Source organism: Tursiops truncatus, chromosome 4 (genome assembly GCF_011762595.2).
Source record: "Tursiops truncatus isolate mTurTru1 chromosome 4, mTurTru1.mat.Y, whole genome shotgun sequence".
Classification (NCBI taxonomy): domain Eukaryota; kingdom Metazoa; phylum Chordata; class Mammalia; order Artiodactyla; family Delphinidae; genus Tursiops; species Tursiops truncatus.
The window spans coordinates 67,019,614-67,033,719 of NC_047037.1; the positions used below are offsets into that span (position 1 = coordinate 67,019,614).

General features: G+C 34.9%; 1 long non-coding RNA gene across 2 annotated transcripts; it reads right to left on the minus strand.

The window, feature by feature from the left end:
• Positions 1-5,411: 5,411 nt before the first annotated feature.
• On the minus strand, positions 5,412-11,927 carry LOC141275653 (uncharacterized). Of its 2 annotated transcripts, none has more exons than XR_002178631.3 (3): positions 11,829-11,927; positions 6,983-7,159; positions 5,412-5,633 (listed from the first exon to the last, which is right to left on the minus strand). It is a non-coding gene; the product is annotated as an uncharacterized lncRNA (long non-coding RNA). The 2 variants fall into 2 exon arrangements; XR_002178630.3 differs by having other exon boundaries at positions 5,416-5,633; positions 6,999-7,159; positions 11,829-11,926.
• Between the last annotated feature and the right edge of the window lie 2,179 nt (positions 11,928-14,106).

Consider the following 14,106-nt stretch of genomic DNA (forward strand, 5'->3'; position numbering starts at 1 on the left):
ATCTTTAGGATTCTCTATGTATAATATCATATCATCTGTGTGACAGCTTTACTTCTTCTTTTCCAATTTGTATTCCTTTTATTTCTTTTTCTTCTCTGATTGCTGTGGCTAGGACTTCCAATACTATGTTGAATAATAGTGGTGAAAGTGTACGTCCTTGTTTTGTTCCTGATCTTAGAGGAAATGCTTTCAGTTTTTCAGCATTGAGAGTGATTGCTGTGGGTTTGTCATATACGGCTTTTATTATATTGAGGTAGGTTCCCTCTATGCCCACTTTCTGGAGAACTTTTTATCATGAATCAGTGTTGAATTTTGTCAAAAGCTTTTTCTGCATCTATTGAGATGATCATATGGTTTTTATTCTTCAATTTGTTAATATGGTGTATCACATTGATTGATTTGCATATATTGAAGAATCCTTGCATCCCTGGGATAAATCTCACTTGATAATGATGTTTGATACTTTTAATGTGCTGTTGGATTCTATTTGCTAGTATTTTGTTGATGATATTTTTCATCTATGTTCATCAGTGATATTGGTCTGTAATTTTCTTTTATGTGATACCTTTGTCTGGTTTTCGTATCAGGGTGATGGTGGCCTCATAGAATGAGCTTGGGAGTGTTCCTTCCTCTGCAGTTTTTTGGAACGGTTTGAGAAGGATTGGTGTTAGCTCTTCTCTAAATATTTAATAGAATTCACCTTTGAAGGCACCTGGTCCTGTTCTTTTGTTTGCTGGAAGATTTTTATCACAGTTTCAATTTTATTACTTGTGATTGGTCTGTTTATATTTTCTATTTCTTCCTGGTTCAGTCTTGAAAGGTTGTACCTTTCTAAGAATTTGTCTACTTTTTCCAGGTAGTCCATTTTATTGGCATGTCATTGCTTCTAATAGTCTCTTATGATCCTTTGTATTTCTGGGGTGTCAGTTGTCATTTCTCCTTTTTCTTTTCTCATTTTATTGATTTGAATCCTCTCCCTTTTTTTCTTGATGAGTCTGGCTGAAGCTTTATCAATTTTGTTTATCTTCTCAAAAAACCAGCTTTTAGTTTCATTGATTTTTGCCATTGTTTTCTTCATTTCTATTTCATTTATTTCTCCTTTGATCTTTATGATTTCTTTCCTTCTCCTAACTTGGGAGTTTTGTTTGTTCTTCTTTCTCTAGTTGTTTTAGGTGTAGGGTTAGGTTGTTTACTTGAGATTTTTCTTGTTTCTTGAGGTAGAATTGTATTGCTATAAACTTCCCTCTTAGAACTATTTTTGCTGCATCCCATAGGTTTTGGGTCATCATGTTTCATTGTCATTTGTTTCTATGTATTTTTTTATTTCCTCTTTGGTTTCTTCAGTGATCTCTTAGTTATTTAGTAGTGTATTGTTTAGCCTCTATGTGTTTGTGTTTTTTAGGTTTTTTTCCTGTAATTGATTTCTAATTTCATAACATTGTGGTTGGAAAAGATGCTTGATACAGTTTTAATTTTCTTAAATTTACTGAGGTTTGTTTTGTGATCCAAGTTGTGATCCATCCTGGAGAATGTTCCTTGTGCATTTGAGAAGAAGGTGTATTCTGCTGCTTTCAGATGGAATGTCTTATAAATATCAATTAAGTCTATCTGGTCTATTGTGTCACTTAAAGTTTGTGTTTCCTTATTAATTTTCTGTCTGGATGATCTGTCCATTGGTGTAAGTGTGGTGTTAAAGTCCTGTTCATTTTTATGATGTTTATAAAGCTTATTTTCTCATTAAAGTTATCGCTAATACTTATATTATTATGTAATGTTCTTCATTTTGATGCAACAAGGCTCTGTAGTTTTATATGTATAATATGTACATAACACCAAGCTAGACCCTGGAAATACAACAGTGAATGAAATAAACATGTTTGCTTGGGGAATTGACAGCCTGAGAGATGTATATTAAACACATACAACCATGAGGAAATGCCTGTGAAATAGCAGGCAAGAGGATGTCTTGACCTGAATCCTAGCAAGACCACTTACTGCGTAATTTAGAGCAGGTTGCTTAACCTCTTTAAATCTAAATTTTCCTCAGATGTAGCTGGGAATTATAATAGTACAGAACAGTACATAATATCTTTCAGTGTTTTGTGAGCATTCAATGAGTTAATTTTTTATAAAGTAACAAGCATTATGTCTGACACAAAGTAAATTATTAATGAATATTTATACTATACTATAAAATAAAATTAAAGAGACATATGAGAACATATAGTGAGTTGCATATTTAGATAGAGTATAGACAAGCAGCAAAAATCAAGGTTTGAGAATCACAATGGAAAGGAAAACTTCTGGAGGATAACATTGGAGATAACTTTTACTTCTTTCCATTCTCACTAAGAAAGTTTCCTTCCAGAACTCCTCTTGGTTTAGAATATTTTTAAGTTGTTTTTATTTATTTATTTATTTTTTTGGCTAGGTTAAATATTTCTCTGTAGAGCTTAATTATTCTGTTTACATTCCTGACACAACAGTTACAGGAAACTATACACAGAGTTTAAAATAAGGTCCAGTTGAAGCAAAAGAAAATGTCTAACCTCAGAATATGGAATGATTTGTAAATTGATATTACTGAACTTTACTCTTCTGAGTAAGAGGTCAACATCAAAGTACCCAACTAGCATCTGTGCTGTCCTCCAATTATTTCATGAATATAAGTCACTTCCTCAAAGAACAAGTCCCCATCCTGAGATCAAGGTCTATATTTGAAACTTCTTTATGTCTCTCACAACACAAAATACAGCACTAAATATATTAAATAGAAACTTTCCTTCAGTATTTTCCTTTAATTGGCACAGACTTTCCTGATTCTCTCTCATTTTCAAATATTCATATTTGGCTTAAATATTAGCACCTTGAATTTCCTTTACCCTATCTAGACAGGACTGATTCCACCTCAGGACACAGTGGCACATTCTCTATTCCTCTCTATTGGTGTTTGCACTTTACCTTGTATTTGTGCACATGTCTTATTTATTGGTCTGCATGTTTCATTCTTACTTTCTTTACTTGTTTCTCAAGAACATAAGAATGAAATGATATAATGCTTGCTTAACACTTGTTCTATATCTGTACTCAGTAGATTGTAGTTATTATTACTGATGGCAACAATAATGGATAAATATATCAAGCTTGAATTGTCAATACATTTTAATCCAGCAGCCAGCATTTGCTTCTCTTCCCCCATCCCATAATTCTAAAGTGAGAGAAAGTGAAACATATAAAACAGTATCTCAATCCTATTCAAATTTGGCATTTGTTTTTAAATGTATTGTTCATAGATACCTATGGTATCTTCTACATGTTTTTATCATTTTACACACTGAGTTATTTTTAAAAAAATCATTTAGAATAATAAAATTAATTAAATTTACTGTCCTTTGATGAAGACAGTATTTCTAATCTATTATCAGAAATGCTTGCACTTTGAATTACTGTCATGGTTCTTTGCCACAAAAACACCACTCTCTTAACTAGCCTATGTTTTGTATTATAACATTTGGGAGAAGCCAGCAGACACCTTTATAGGCTTCAAATCTGTTGACATGGGATTTTTAGTATCATGATGCATCTAAAGCCATTCTCTCATTGGTAATTGTACTACCTAGAAACAGTTTGTGCTATTGACTTCAACTTCTTGACAGGCTGATGGTAAAGCATAAGGGTCAGCCTGACTTAAAATATTTGATTCTGAGTCCTTGCTGGTATTTCCTCATCAGAAAAGCTTAACACATAAGGTGGTTGTGAAGAAGTGTAATATAAGCAAAAGGAGCTCTCCTCCAGAAAATTTTACAATTTGAACATTTTTTAAAATCTTCCCAACTTTTAGTTACTGAATTCATAAGCTTTCTTTCTTAAAAAGAAAAAAAAAATGAAAAGGAACTCTTACCCACATAGACAGCATCAGAAGAATATAAATACCCAAATACCCATACTTTCTGAGGGGTTACTATGTATACAATGACAACATTCTCCAAGTATAGGTCAGCCTCCCTCATGCCTCACTTTCAAAAGTTTTGACTTGAGATTCAACTTTAAGAGTTATAAGAGGCAACATACTTCACAAATTCCAGCTAAGTAAATTATAATTACAGTCCAGATTCCAATTAGGAAATTTCAGCATTGCTAAGCCGAGGAATGAAGCTTAAAGATACAATTAATATGAGCTTATATTAAAGGCTTTAGTGGAATTAATAAACTCTATAACAATAGATTATTACTCAATCTTGAACATAGACAACAGACTCTTGCTGTCAATAACTAGCAAAGTAGCCTACTTTCTATTTGCTGCTTTTGAATAGTGGTATTTTATCAAATAAAACCCTGTAACCAATGTAATTATGAAGGACTTGGATAATTTTAATGGAAAATAAAGAAAAAAAGCACTTGGAATCCCACAGATTAAAGTTTCCATTTAACCCTCTAATATGAATAATGCAAGTACTGATTCTAAAGTAAGCAGAATGAAAGAAAAGATAGTGGAAAAGGAAAAAGAATAATTAAGAAAAAAGATGCTTTTTTTTCAGAAAAACTAAGAAGGTATAGAGATAGAGGATGTTCAGAGGACAAGAAACAAAGACTGGATTTCAGCTAGAAAGGCAAGCATGACATATTGGCTACTTTTTTACCTGGGTCATTTCTTATCAATATAGAGATAAACTGGTTGATAAATTGAGAGGTTCCACTCAGTGACTTACTTATTTGACAGAATTTATCCAAGCAATTCATTGACATAAATTCAAAGATCTGTCTTTATAAAAGTGCCAGCATTCTCAGTATTTCTGGTATTAATAAAATCATATTTTTCTCTACCCCCAAAACTGCCTTTCTCTGTGAATGTCAAATAACAAATGTAGCAGGTGTATTGTTATTCACCTGGACAATATCTTTTTGAATTAAAGATGGTTATTTTCCATTCTTCCCATCAAATAACAATTTGTGTTAGACTTCTTGTTGAATTTCCCTTTCCAAAGCACTAAAAATAATTTACTCCTTAGGAATTGCACTTTGAGGTCTAATTGAGTGTGTTAAAAAAAAGTGCTATTTACTTACTAAATCTTTGGAAATAAGGCATATGCATAAAGTAAGCTAAAACTAAAGCCTTCTTCCCTGCCTCCTCTGTCCTTGTCCAACCCCAAAATCCCCACTCCTGCACAACAAATATTAACAAATTCAAAATACCTGAGCCATGTGTATGATTCTTGTCCTAGTTTGGGTTACTCTAAAAGCAGAAACTCAGATAAAGATGAGAGTGAAAATGGGAGGTGAAGGAGACAGTGATATGGATTAGGAAGACAAGAAAGAGACAGCAGCCAACAAAGCATAAGTCTCTAAGCCCAGTGTAGGCAATCCCAGTGGAGCAACTCTGAGAATCAGCATGGAACACACACCTCCCAAGGGACTGGCTCAAACTGATACAACATAATAACCAGACTGGTAGTTTAAACGTCACACATTTATTTTTTGCAGTTCTGGAGGCTAGGAAGTCCAATGTCAAGGTTCAGGCAGGGTTCAGTTTCTGGTGAGAGCTGTCTTCCTGGCTTGCAAATGGCTACTCTGTCCTCACATGGCCTTTCGTCTGAGCACAAGCTGAGAGAGATCTCTGGTGTCTCTTCCTCCTTCTATAAGAGCACAGTTCTATCATATTAGGTCCCCACACTTACAACCTCACTTAACTTCTATCACCTCCTCACAGGTCTCATCTCCAAATACAGTCACTTTGGAAATTAAGGCTTCAACATCATGAATTTTGAAAGGACACAAACATGTGGTCCATAACAGTATCTGAAGTATTTGCACACATATTCCCATCACTCTGGTACTTTAGGACTACTGCATGGGTGAACAAAGGGGCCCTCTGATAAAGATGTACATAGTCTAGAAGTGGGGCAGGTATACACTGAGTGATAAAGGTAAGGGAATGTGAATGAGACATCAACAGCAACTGCTTTACTTCTTTAATGTTTTCTGAATAGCTTCCTCTAAGTTACCCATTTAAATTAACTTAGCTGTGTAGCTAGGAACTCAGAAATTCTGCCTTCACTTCAAATCACCAATGGAAATGTGTAACAGGATCAGTTTTTACTGAATTAGTTTATTTTATGCTCTTATTTTTCTTGATTATTTGTGCTTTCTTCCTATTGTGTCCAAATGAGACAAGCATGGACGCTAGAATTGAGAATCAGTTCCAAATTTTGATTTCTTTATGACAAAATGAGAAGTCATTTTCATTTACCCATATTTTCAAAGTGCATCTTAACTTTCACTGCACCTTTATTGCTCTCTGTATTGAATTTCCCAACACTAAAATCAAAACTGTCATTTTGAGCCCTATACCTCAACATCTTGTTCTTGCATAATATGATCCTTTGTAGTTATGGTTGTTTAGAAATTTTTTTTCTTTAATTCAGAGGGAGAAATGGTAAGTTAACAATATAAATTTATTTGTGCTCCTTCCTGAGACCACACTAAAATAATAGTGATTTTTATATAGAGAAGAACACTATTTTTATATCAATGTATGTGTGTGTATGTATATAAACACATATATTCACAATATAAATAGAAAAGTTAGGGGCATTAGCAAAGGAGATATTTCTAGAAGTTTCTGAATGATAAAAGGTAGATAGAGGAGTAGCTATGATTGTCATGGGAAACTGGAAACAAAAGCACAGAAAACAAAAGCACAAAAACAAATTGCACAGAGGAGTTTGCCTCACATACAGAAGGCAATGACAAGAGGGGGATCACTTTTTAATGCAGAAGCTGATTGAGTTTCAGGATTCATAGGGAGCTGATGGGAAAGATATTTGGATAGAAAGTTTAGATGAAGTTAAGCATATATTTCTTGGATATAATGCAATGAAACAAACAAAGTAGAATTAAAAATGATAAAATCATGGATGTGATCACTGCTCTGCATGACCCATATTCATATAATCAAAGTAATGTCAGCATTCTATTGACATACCACTTTTAGAATTCACCTGTAGACATGGAAGTGAAGACATACTTATGATTATACAGAATGCAAGTGTCACCAAACCGGAGAGGACAGGAGTTCAGAGGTGGGAAATTGGGAAAACCACCAGGAGTGGAGGGATGCTGGTATCCTCATTTCACAGAGTGGGGAATGGAACGACTCCATCTGTGTTGACAGAAAAGGATAAATGTGTTAGGAATTTATTAAGAAATACATTCCTTAGGGCTTCCCTGGTGGCGCAGTGGTTGAGAGTCCACCTGCCGATGCAGGGGACATGGGTTTATGCCCCGGTCCGGGAAGATCCCACATGCCGCAGAGCAGCTGGGCCCATGAGCCATGGCCGCTGAGCCTGCGCGTCCGGAGCCTGTGCTCCACAATGGGAGAGGCCACAACAGTGAGAGGCCCGCATACCGCAAAAAAAAAACAAATACATTCTTTAATACAATTCCATAATATCATATCTATTAATTCCAAAATCTTAAAAGCTCTGAAAATCAGAAGTTTGCTTTCCTCTAAATCAACTGGCTGTAAAATTTTACTTGATCTTAACTCACTTGGTGATATGACCAAAATAACATGAAGCTATTTGCAGCTTTTCTTTATCACATTTATTAAGGAGGGCTATACTTTTTGCTATAGAAATATTAAAAGTTTTAATTGCAGGGATTGCTCCAAACTCTGCAAGGAGGGTCATATAATATATAATATCTATACAGTAACAGTTTTCTTGAATGTGAAAAGTTATGAATTCCAGAATGCACATGACCCCAAAAGTTTTCAATGAGACAATGTACAGGTATAAAAAAATAAGGATTTATATAGGAAAAACAAATGCCAAATTTAAGACGTGGTTACCTTTGAGGGGGAAGAAAGGGAGAATGTTATTGTAAGGTTTATACAGAAGACCTCAATGTATTGTCAATATTTTATTTCTTAAGCTGGCTAGTAGTTGTATATGTATTTGTTATACTAATTTGTAGTCTCTTTTCCATATCTTTAAACTTCATAATGATAAAAGAAGTAGCCAAAAGAGAAATTAAAATAGTGATATAGCTATATTGGAAGTGCATGAAAAGAGGAAATGAGAAAGTGGTTTAAATGTGCTAAATCTTTTTTGGTCATAGCAGGAAGACCATAGAAAATGAATACATTTTCATAAATCAAAAAGCAGTTCCAGTGCAATCCCTATCAAATTACCAATGGCAGTTTTTACAGAACTAGAGCAAAAAACCTTAAAATTTGTATGGAGACACAAAAGACCTCAAATAGCCAAAGAAATCGTGTGGGAAAAAAACGGAGCTGGAGGAATCAGACTCCCAGACTTCAGACTATACTACAAAGCTACAGTAATCAAGACAATATGGTACTGGCATAAAAACAGAAACATAGATCAATGGAACAAGATAGAAAGCCCAGAGATAAACCCACGGACCTATGGCCAACTAATCTATGACAAAGGAGGCAAGGATATACAATGGAGAAAAGACATTCTCTTCAATAAATGGTGCTGGGAAAACTGGACAGCTACATGTAAAAGAATGAAATTAGAACACTCCCTAAAATTATACACAAAAATAAACTCAAAATGGATTAGACCTAAATGTAAGACTGGACACTATAAAACTCTTAGAGGAAAACATAGGAAGAGCACTCTTTGACATAAATCACAGCAAGATCTTTTTTTTGATCCACCTCCTAGAGTAATGGAAATAAAAACAAAAATAAACAAATGGGACCTAATGAGACTTCAAAGCTTTTGCACAGCAAAGGAAACCATAAACAAGACAAAAACACAACCCTTAGAATGGGAGAAAATTTTTGTGAATGAATCGACAGACAAAGGATTAATCTCTAAAATATGTAAACAGCTCATGCAGCTCAATGTTAAAGAAACAAACAACCCAATCCAAAAATGGGCCGAAGACCTAGACATTTCTCCAAAGAAGATATACAGATAGCCAAGAAGCACATGAAAAGCTGCTCAACATCACTAATTATTAGAGAAATGCAAATCAAAACTACAATGAGGTATCACCTCACACCTGTTAGAATGGAAATCACCAGAAAATCTACAAACAACAAATGCTAGAGAGGGTGTGAAAAAAAGGGAACCCTCTTGCACTGTTGGTGAGAATGTAAATTGATACAGTCACTTTGGAGAACAGTATGGAGGTTCCTTAAAAATCTAGAAATAGAATCACCATATGACCCAGCAATCCCACTACTTGGCATATACCCAGAGAAAACCATAATTCAAAAAGACACATACACCCCAATGTTCACTGCAGCACTATTTATAATAGCCAGGTCATGGAAGCAACCTAAATGCCCATCAACAGACAAATGGATAAAGAAGATTTGGAACATATATACAATGGAATATTACTCAGCCATAAAAAGGAACGAAATTGGGTCATTTGTAGAGATGTGGATGGATCTAGAGACTGTCATACAGAGTGAAGTAAGTCAGAAAAAGAAAAACAAATATCGCATATTAACGCATATATATGGAACTAGAAAAATGGTACAGAGGAACCAGTTTGCAGAGCAGAAATTGAGACACAGATGTAGAGAACAAACGTATGGACACCAAGGGAGGAAAGCGGCTGGGGGGTGGGGGTGGGGGTGTGATGAATTGGGCAATTGGGATTGACATGTATACATTGATGTGTATAAAATTGATGACTAATAAGAACCTGCTGTATAAAAAAATAAAAAAAATTAAATTAAAAAATAAAAGCAGCTGTACACGCATATTATTTAGAGATATGGAGGTAACTAATATAATAAACAACAAAAATAAGATAGAAGTCATTGCCTTGGACTCCCTGGTGGCACAGAGGTTGAGAATCCGCCTGCAAATGCAGGGGACACAGGTTTGAGCCCTGATCCAGGAAGATCCCACATGCTGTGGAGCAACTAAACCCGAGCGCCACAACTACTGAGCCTGCACTCTAGAGCTCGCGAGCCACAACTACTGAGCCCACGTGCCACAACTACTGAAGCTCATGCACCTAGAGCCCGTGCTCCACAAGAAAAGCCACTGCAATGAGAAGCCCATGCACCACAATGAAGAGTAGCCCCTGCTCACTGCAACTAGAGAAAGCCCGCATGCAGCAACGAAGACCCAACAATGAAGACCCAATGCAGCCAAAAATAAATAATTAAATTAATTAATTAAAAAAAAAAAGAAGTCATTGCCTTTAGGAAATGGGAGTGGGACTGGGGCAGAGTGTTGTTGCTTTTAAACACATCCATATATTACTTTGATGGTAACTTTAAAAATCAATGAACATTGATATATTTTAAAGAGATTATGTGGACGAATAACATCAGTTTTTGTTTTTATAAGACACAATTTCTTCTCTTTTATAATAAAATGGTGTCTATTAGAGGGTTATTGTGCTTTAAGAAAAATTATTATTATAAGAATAAAATGGAGTAGTGAATGTGAAATTGCTGTGTAACCTGTAAATCATTATATATGTAGATGTACATACAGGTACATAATAGCAAATAAGAGTACTTGCAAATAAAATACAAATTCCTCCTACTTAATAAAACATAGGCTCCTTCAATGTAGAAGCACTCTTTAATATACTACATGAAACTTATATAATCTTGGTTACCACTAAATATTACTAAAAATACATATAAATATTACCACAGAGCCTTTTGGTGGTGGATACATCTTTCCGACTGTTGTCATTGTTCTCCTTTTCCTTAATCATTAAGAATTGTCAAACTTCTTCCAAATCATCACTTCCAGGGCTTGCTACCTTCTCACTCATGAAATCTTCAGCAGAATTAACATTAATTTTAACTTTACATTTCAGGGACCCTCTATGTTATGATTTCAAAAGTATATAAAAACAAAATTAGGCATTGTACCATTCTGCATTGTCTCCCAAGGGACAATGTCTCCTTTATGGCTCAGTGCTTGATATATCATTGACCTAGAATACCTCTATTTCCCTCCACTTCTTCTTAACCAAAAGCTCCAAGGCCCAGATCAAATGCCTTGATCACTCTAAGGAATTTGTTTAGAGGTTTGTTCTAATTTGAAACAAGGAGAAGAAAACCTTACTTGGTCTTTGAAGCCCATGCCCAAGAATACCCACAGTAAAATAGGTGTTAGAGGACAATTATAATGTATCACTTATTGGTTCACTCATTCATTCATTCAGTCAGTCAAAAAATATCTCAGAGCAACTACTTTGTGCCAGAAGTAACAATATTTCACTTGTCATGTTTCTAAAAGAAAGAATATGCCCCACTGTAGAAACAGCCAAATCCTATTACTAGGGTCAAATCATAGATTCATAAAAATAGTAAATATCTTAGTTTCAGAATTTTAGCTATGATCTAACAGAAGATGAGAAGCAGTGCATTGAGACTAAAGGCCACAGATTCAGAAAAAAGGAAGATGCAGCTGCATTTTGACCATAGAGCATAGACTTGACCTTCCTGATCAATTCTTTCCCTTTCTGGAGATTTTTAAAATTATGGGCAAAACATGAAAATTATCCTCTTAACAAACTTTTAATTGTACAATACTGTACTGTTGACTATTGGCACAATGTTGTACAGCAGATCTCTAGAATTTAATCATCTTGCTTCACTGAAACTTTATACCTTTTGAATATTCATGTTCTCGAAGATCTTTGAGCTCAAGCACAAGTTTATAGTATCAAAAAGGTTAAGTATTAAAAACAAATAGCATTTTTAGCTTTCTGGAAATATTCCTTCTGAGTAATCACATTCAGTATTAGTTGTGAACATCATAGAAAATATATTTATTTTCATCTATGAATTATACAATGGCTAGTACTACCTTGGTTTTCTCTGTATCTCTTGCAATATTTGCTTGGGAACGTGACACTATTAGGTCCTCATTTAATTCTTTCCCTAATGGAAGGAGAAAAGAGAAATAAAATTTTCCTCTTCTGTGTCTTGAGGTCCACATCCCAAACCTAGCTCTATTTCCTATAATTATCCATTGAAACAGGAATACTGGTGAAGATTTCAAGTTACTATTAATAATTTTAAATAATCTGATTAAGAGAAATGGGTTTTGGGGGGCATGGTCATTTTAATTCAGCTTTCTCTTTCCTCTTTTATTTTTGTTTCTCTTCCAGTTTTATTGAGATTTAATTAACACACAGAACTGTATAAGTTTAAAGTATACAGCATAATGATTTAACTTACATGTGTTGACTGAAAAAAAATGCACAACGTGAAAGTTGTGAGTTAAATTTTATTTGTGGCAAAATGAGTACTACAGCCCGGGAGACAGCACTTCAGATAGCTCCAAAGAGGTAGTGGGGGAGGGTCAGTATGTATGTGATATTGGTGAAAGGGGAGTACATGCAATCAAGCACATATTTTTTGCAGAAGTTTGCTGCTAGTCTTGGAAAGGTTACTGCTAGTCACGGGGAGCAGACGTCACCATGAAAGATTTTAGTGCTTTTCTAGATATGAGGAGATGCAAGAATTGGGCTCATAAAACAGTCTCCTGAAAATATCTACCTACCTGAAAACCTGTTCTGCCAGTAATTTAATCCTTGTAGAGGTGGATGGCAAGTGCCAATATCAAGTGTTAATTTGTAGGTGACACATACATCATGAAATAATTACCAGAATAGTTGACATCTATCATCTCATATAGATACAAAATTAAAGAAACAGAAAAAATTTTTCCTGTGATAAGATTCACTCTCAAGAATTTTCATGTATAATATACAGCAGTATTAATTATATTTATCATGTTGTACATTACATCCTTAGTACTTATTTGTCTTATAACTGGAAATTTGAACCTTTTGACTGATTTCATCCACTTCCCCTCTCCCCTCTCTTTTCTCTTTGAACATTTTGTCTTTGACCTTTCTCCTCAATATTTAAAGAATGACAATAATAGTCTGGCTCTTTAATGAATAAGTGTTGAGTAAATTAATTGGTTTATTTTCATGATTAAGAAATAAAAGACTATATGTAAGCAGACCCTTTGGTCTAGTTCATCTTTGTAAATGCCTTAATTTTAAGCATGTGAACACAAAAATATACTAAGTCTTCACATTTCCATAGATAGATGATAGATAGATAGATAGATAGATAGATAGATAACAGACATAGGAAGGAAGGAAAAGGATGAGGAAGGAAGGAAGGGCAGAAGATACTAATAACCATCATTCAATCGTCCTACCAATTCCATGGTTCCTTACTTAAATTTTAGTACCTAATTGTCCCCACGTTTCAGTCTTCTCAGTGTTTTCAAGCAATTCTTAAATTATTTCTCATTTTTCTCCCTATTTTGCTATTTTGACTACAGGACTATTATCTAACTCCAATTTTCTCCTGGTTATGTATCACAGCACTCACCTTTGCAGTCCTACCTTTTGAATAGAGCCATATCCTTTTCTAACATAACTAATCTAGAGAAATTTCCCTTTTTATAATAATTTTAAAATCTCACTGCCTACATATCTTATTATTAAGGAACACTTAAAATAATTACTTTAATGCAAGACGCTATATAAAAGAAAACCTCATGATAACTATATATCTGTAACTACATATTAAATTTACTTATATATGTACAGCGTTATATAGTCACCAAAGTGTACAAAGTGCAGATACATGATCATGTAGCATCTGATGGCTGCCCTTATGCTGAAAAGAGTGTTTTCAGAAATAATTTCCTGCCACATTCCTGACTGTATTTGCAGCCTGAGTTGATCCCCTTCCCTGCTGTTCTCTGATCTGCCCCTGGGTTACTAACAGCCCCAACAGACAGACTGGCTCGTGCTACCTGCTGCTCAGACACAGATTAACTCACTACCAGCCATATGGGCTAGCGACTTCAAAAATTCCTCTCCTTTTGCTTTGGGCTCTTGGGAAAGTTAATGGATAGTTTTCTGGTGGAGAGAAAAACAACCTGGTGGTGTGCAGGCTGGGCAGTAATCACCTGCACCCGACACAACTGGCACCTCCATCTGCCTTTCGCCGCTATTTGTGTGAAGGGAATGGATTACTGCCTTTGGTGCTACTCCTGTGTGTCAGCCACTGCCATTTGCCTCAATTAGAAAATCAAATGATTAAACACCTAATTC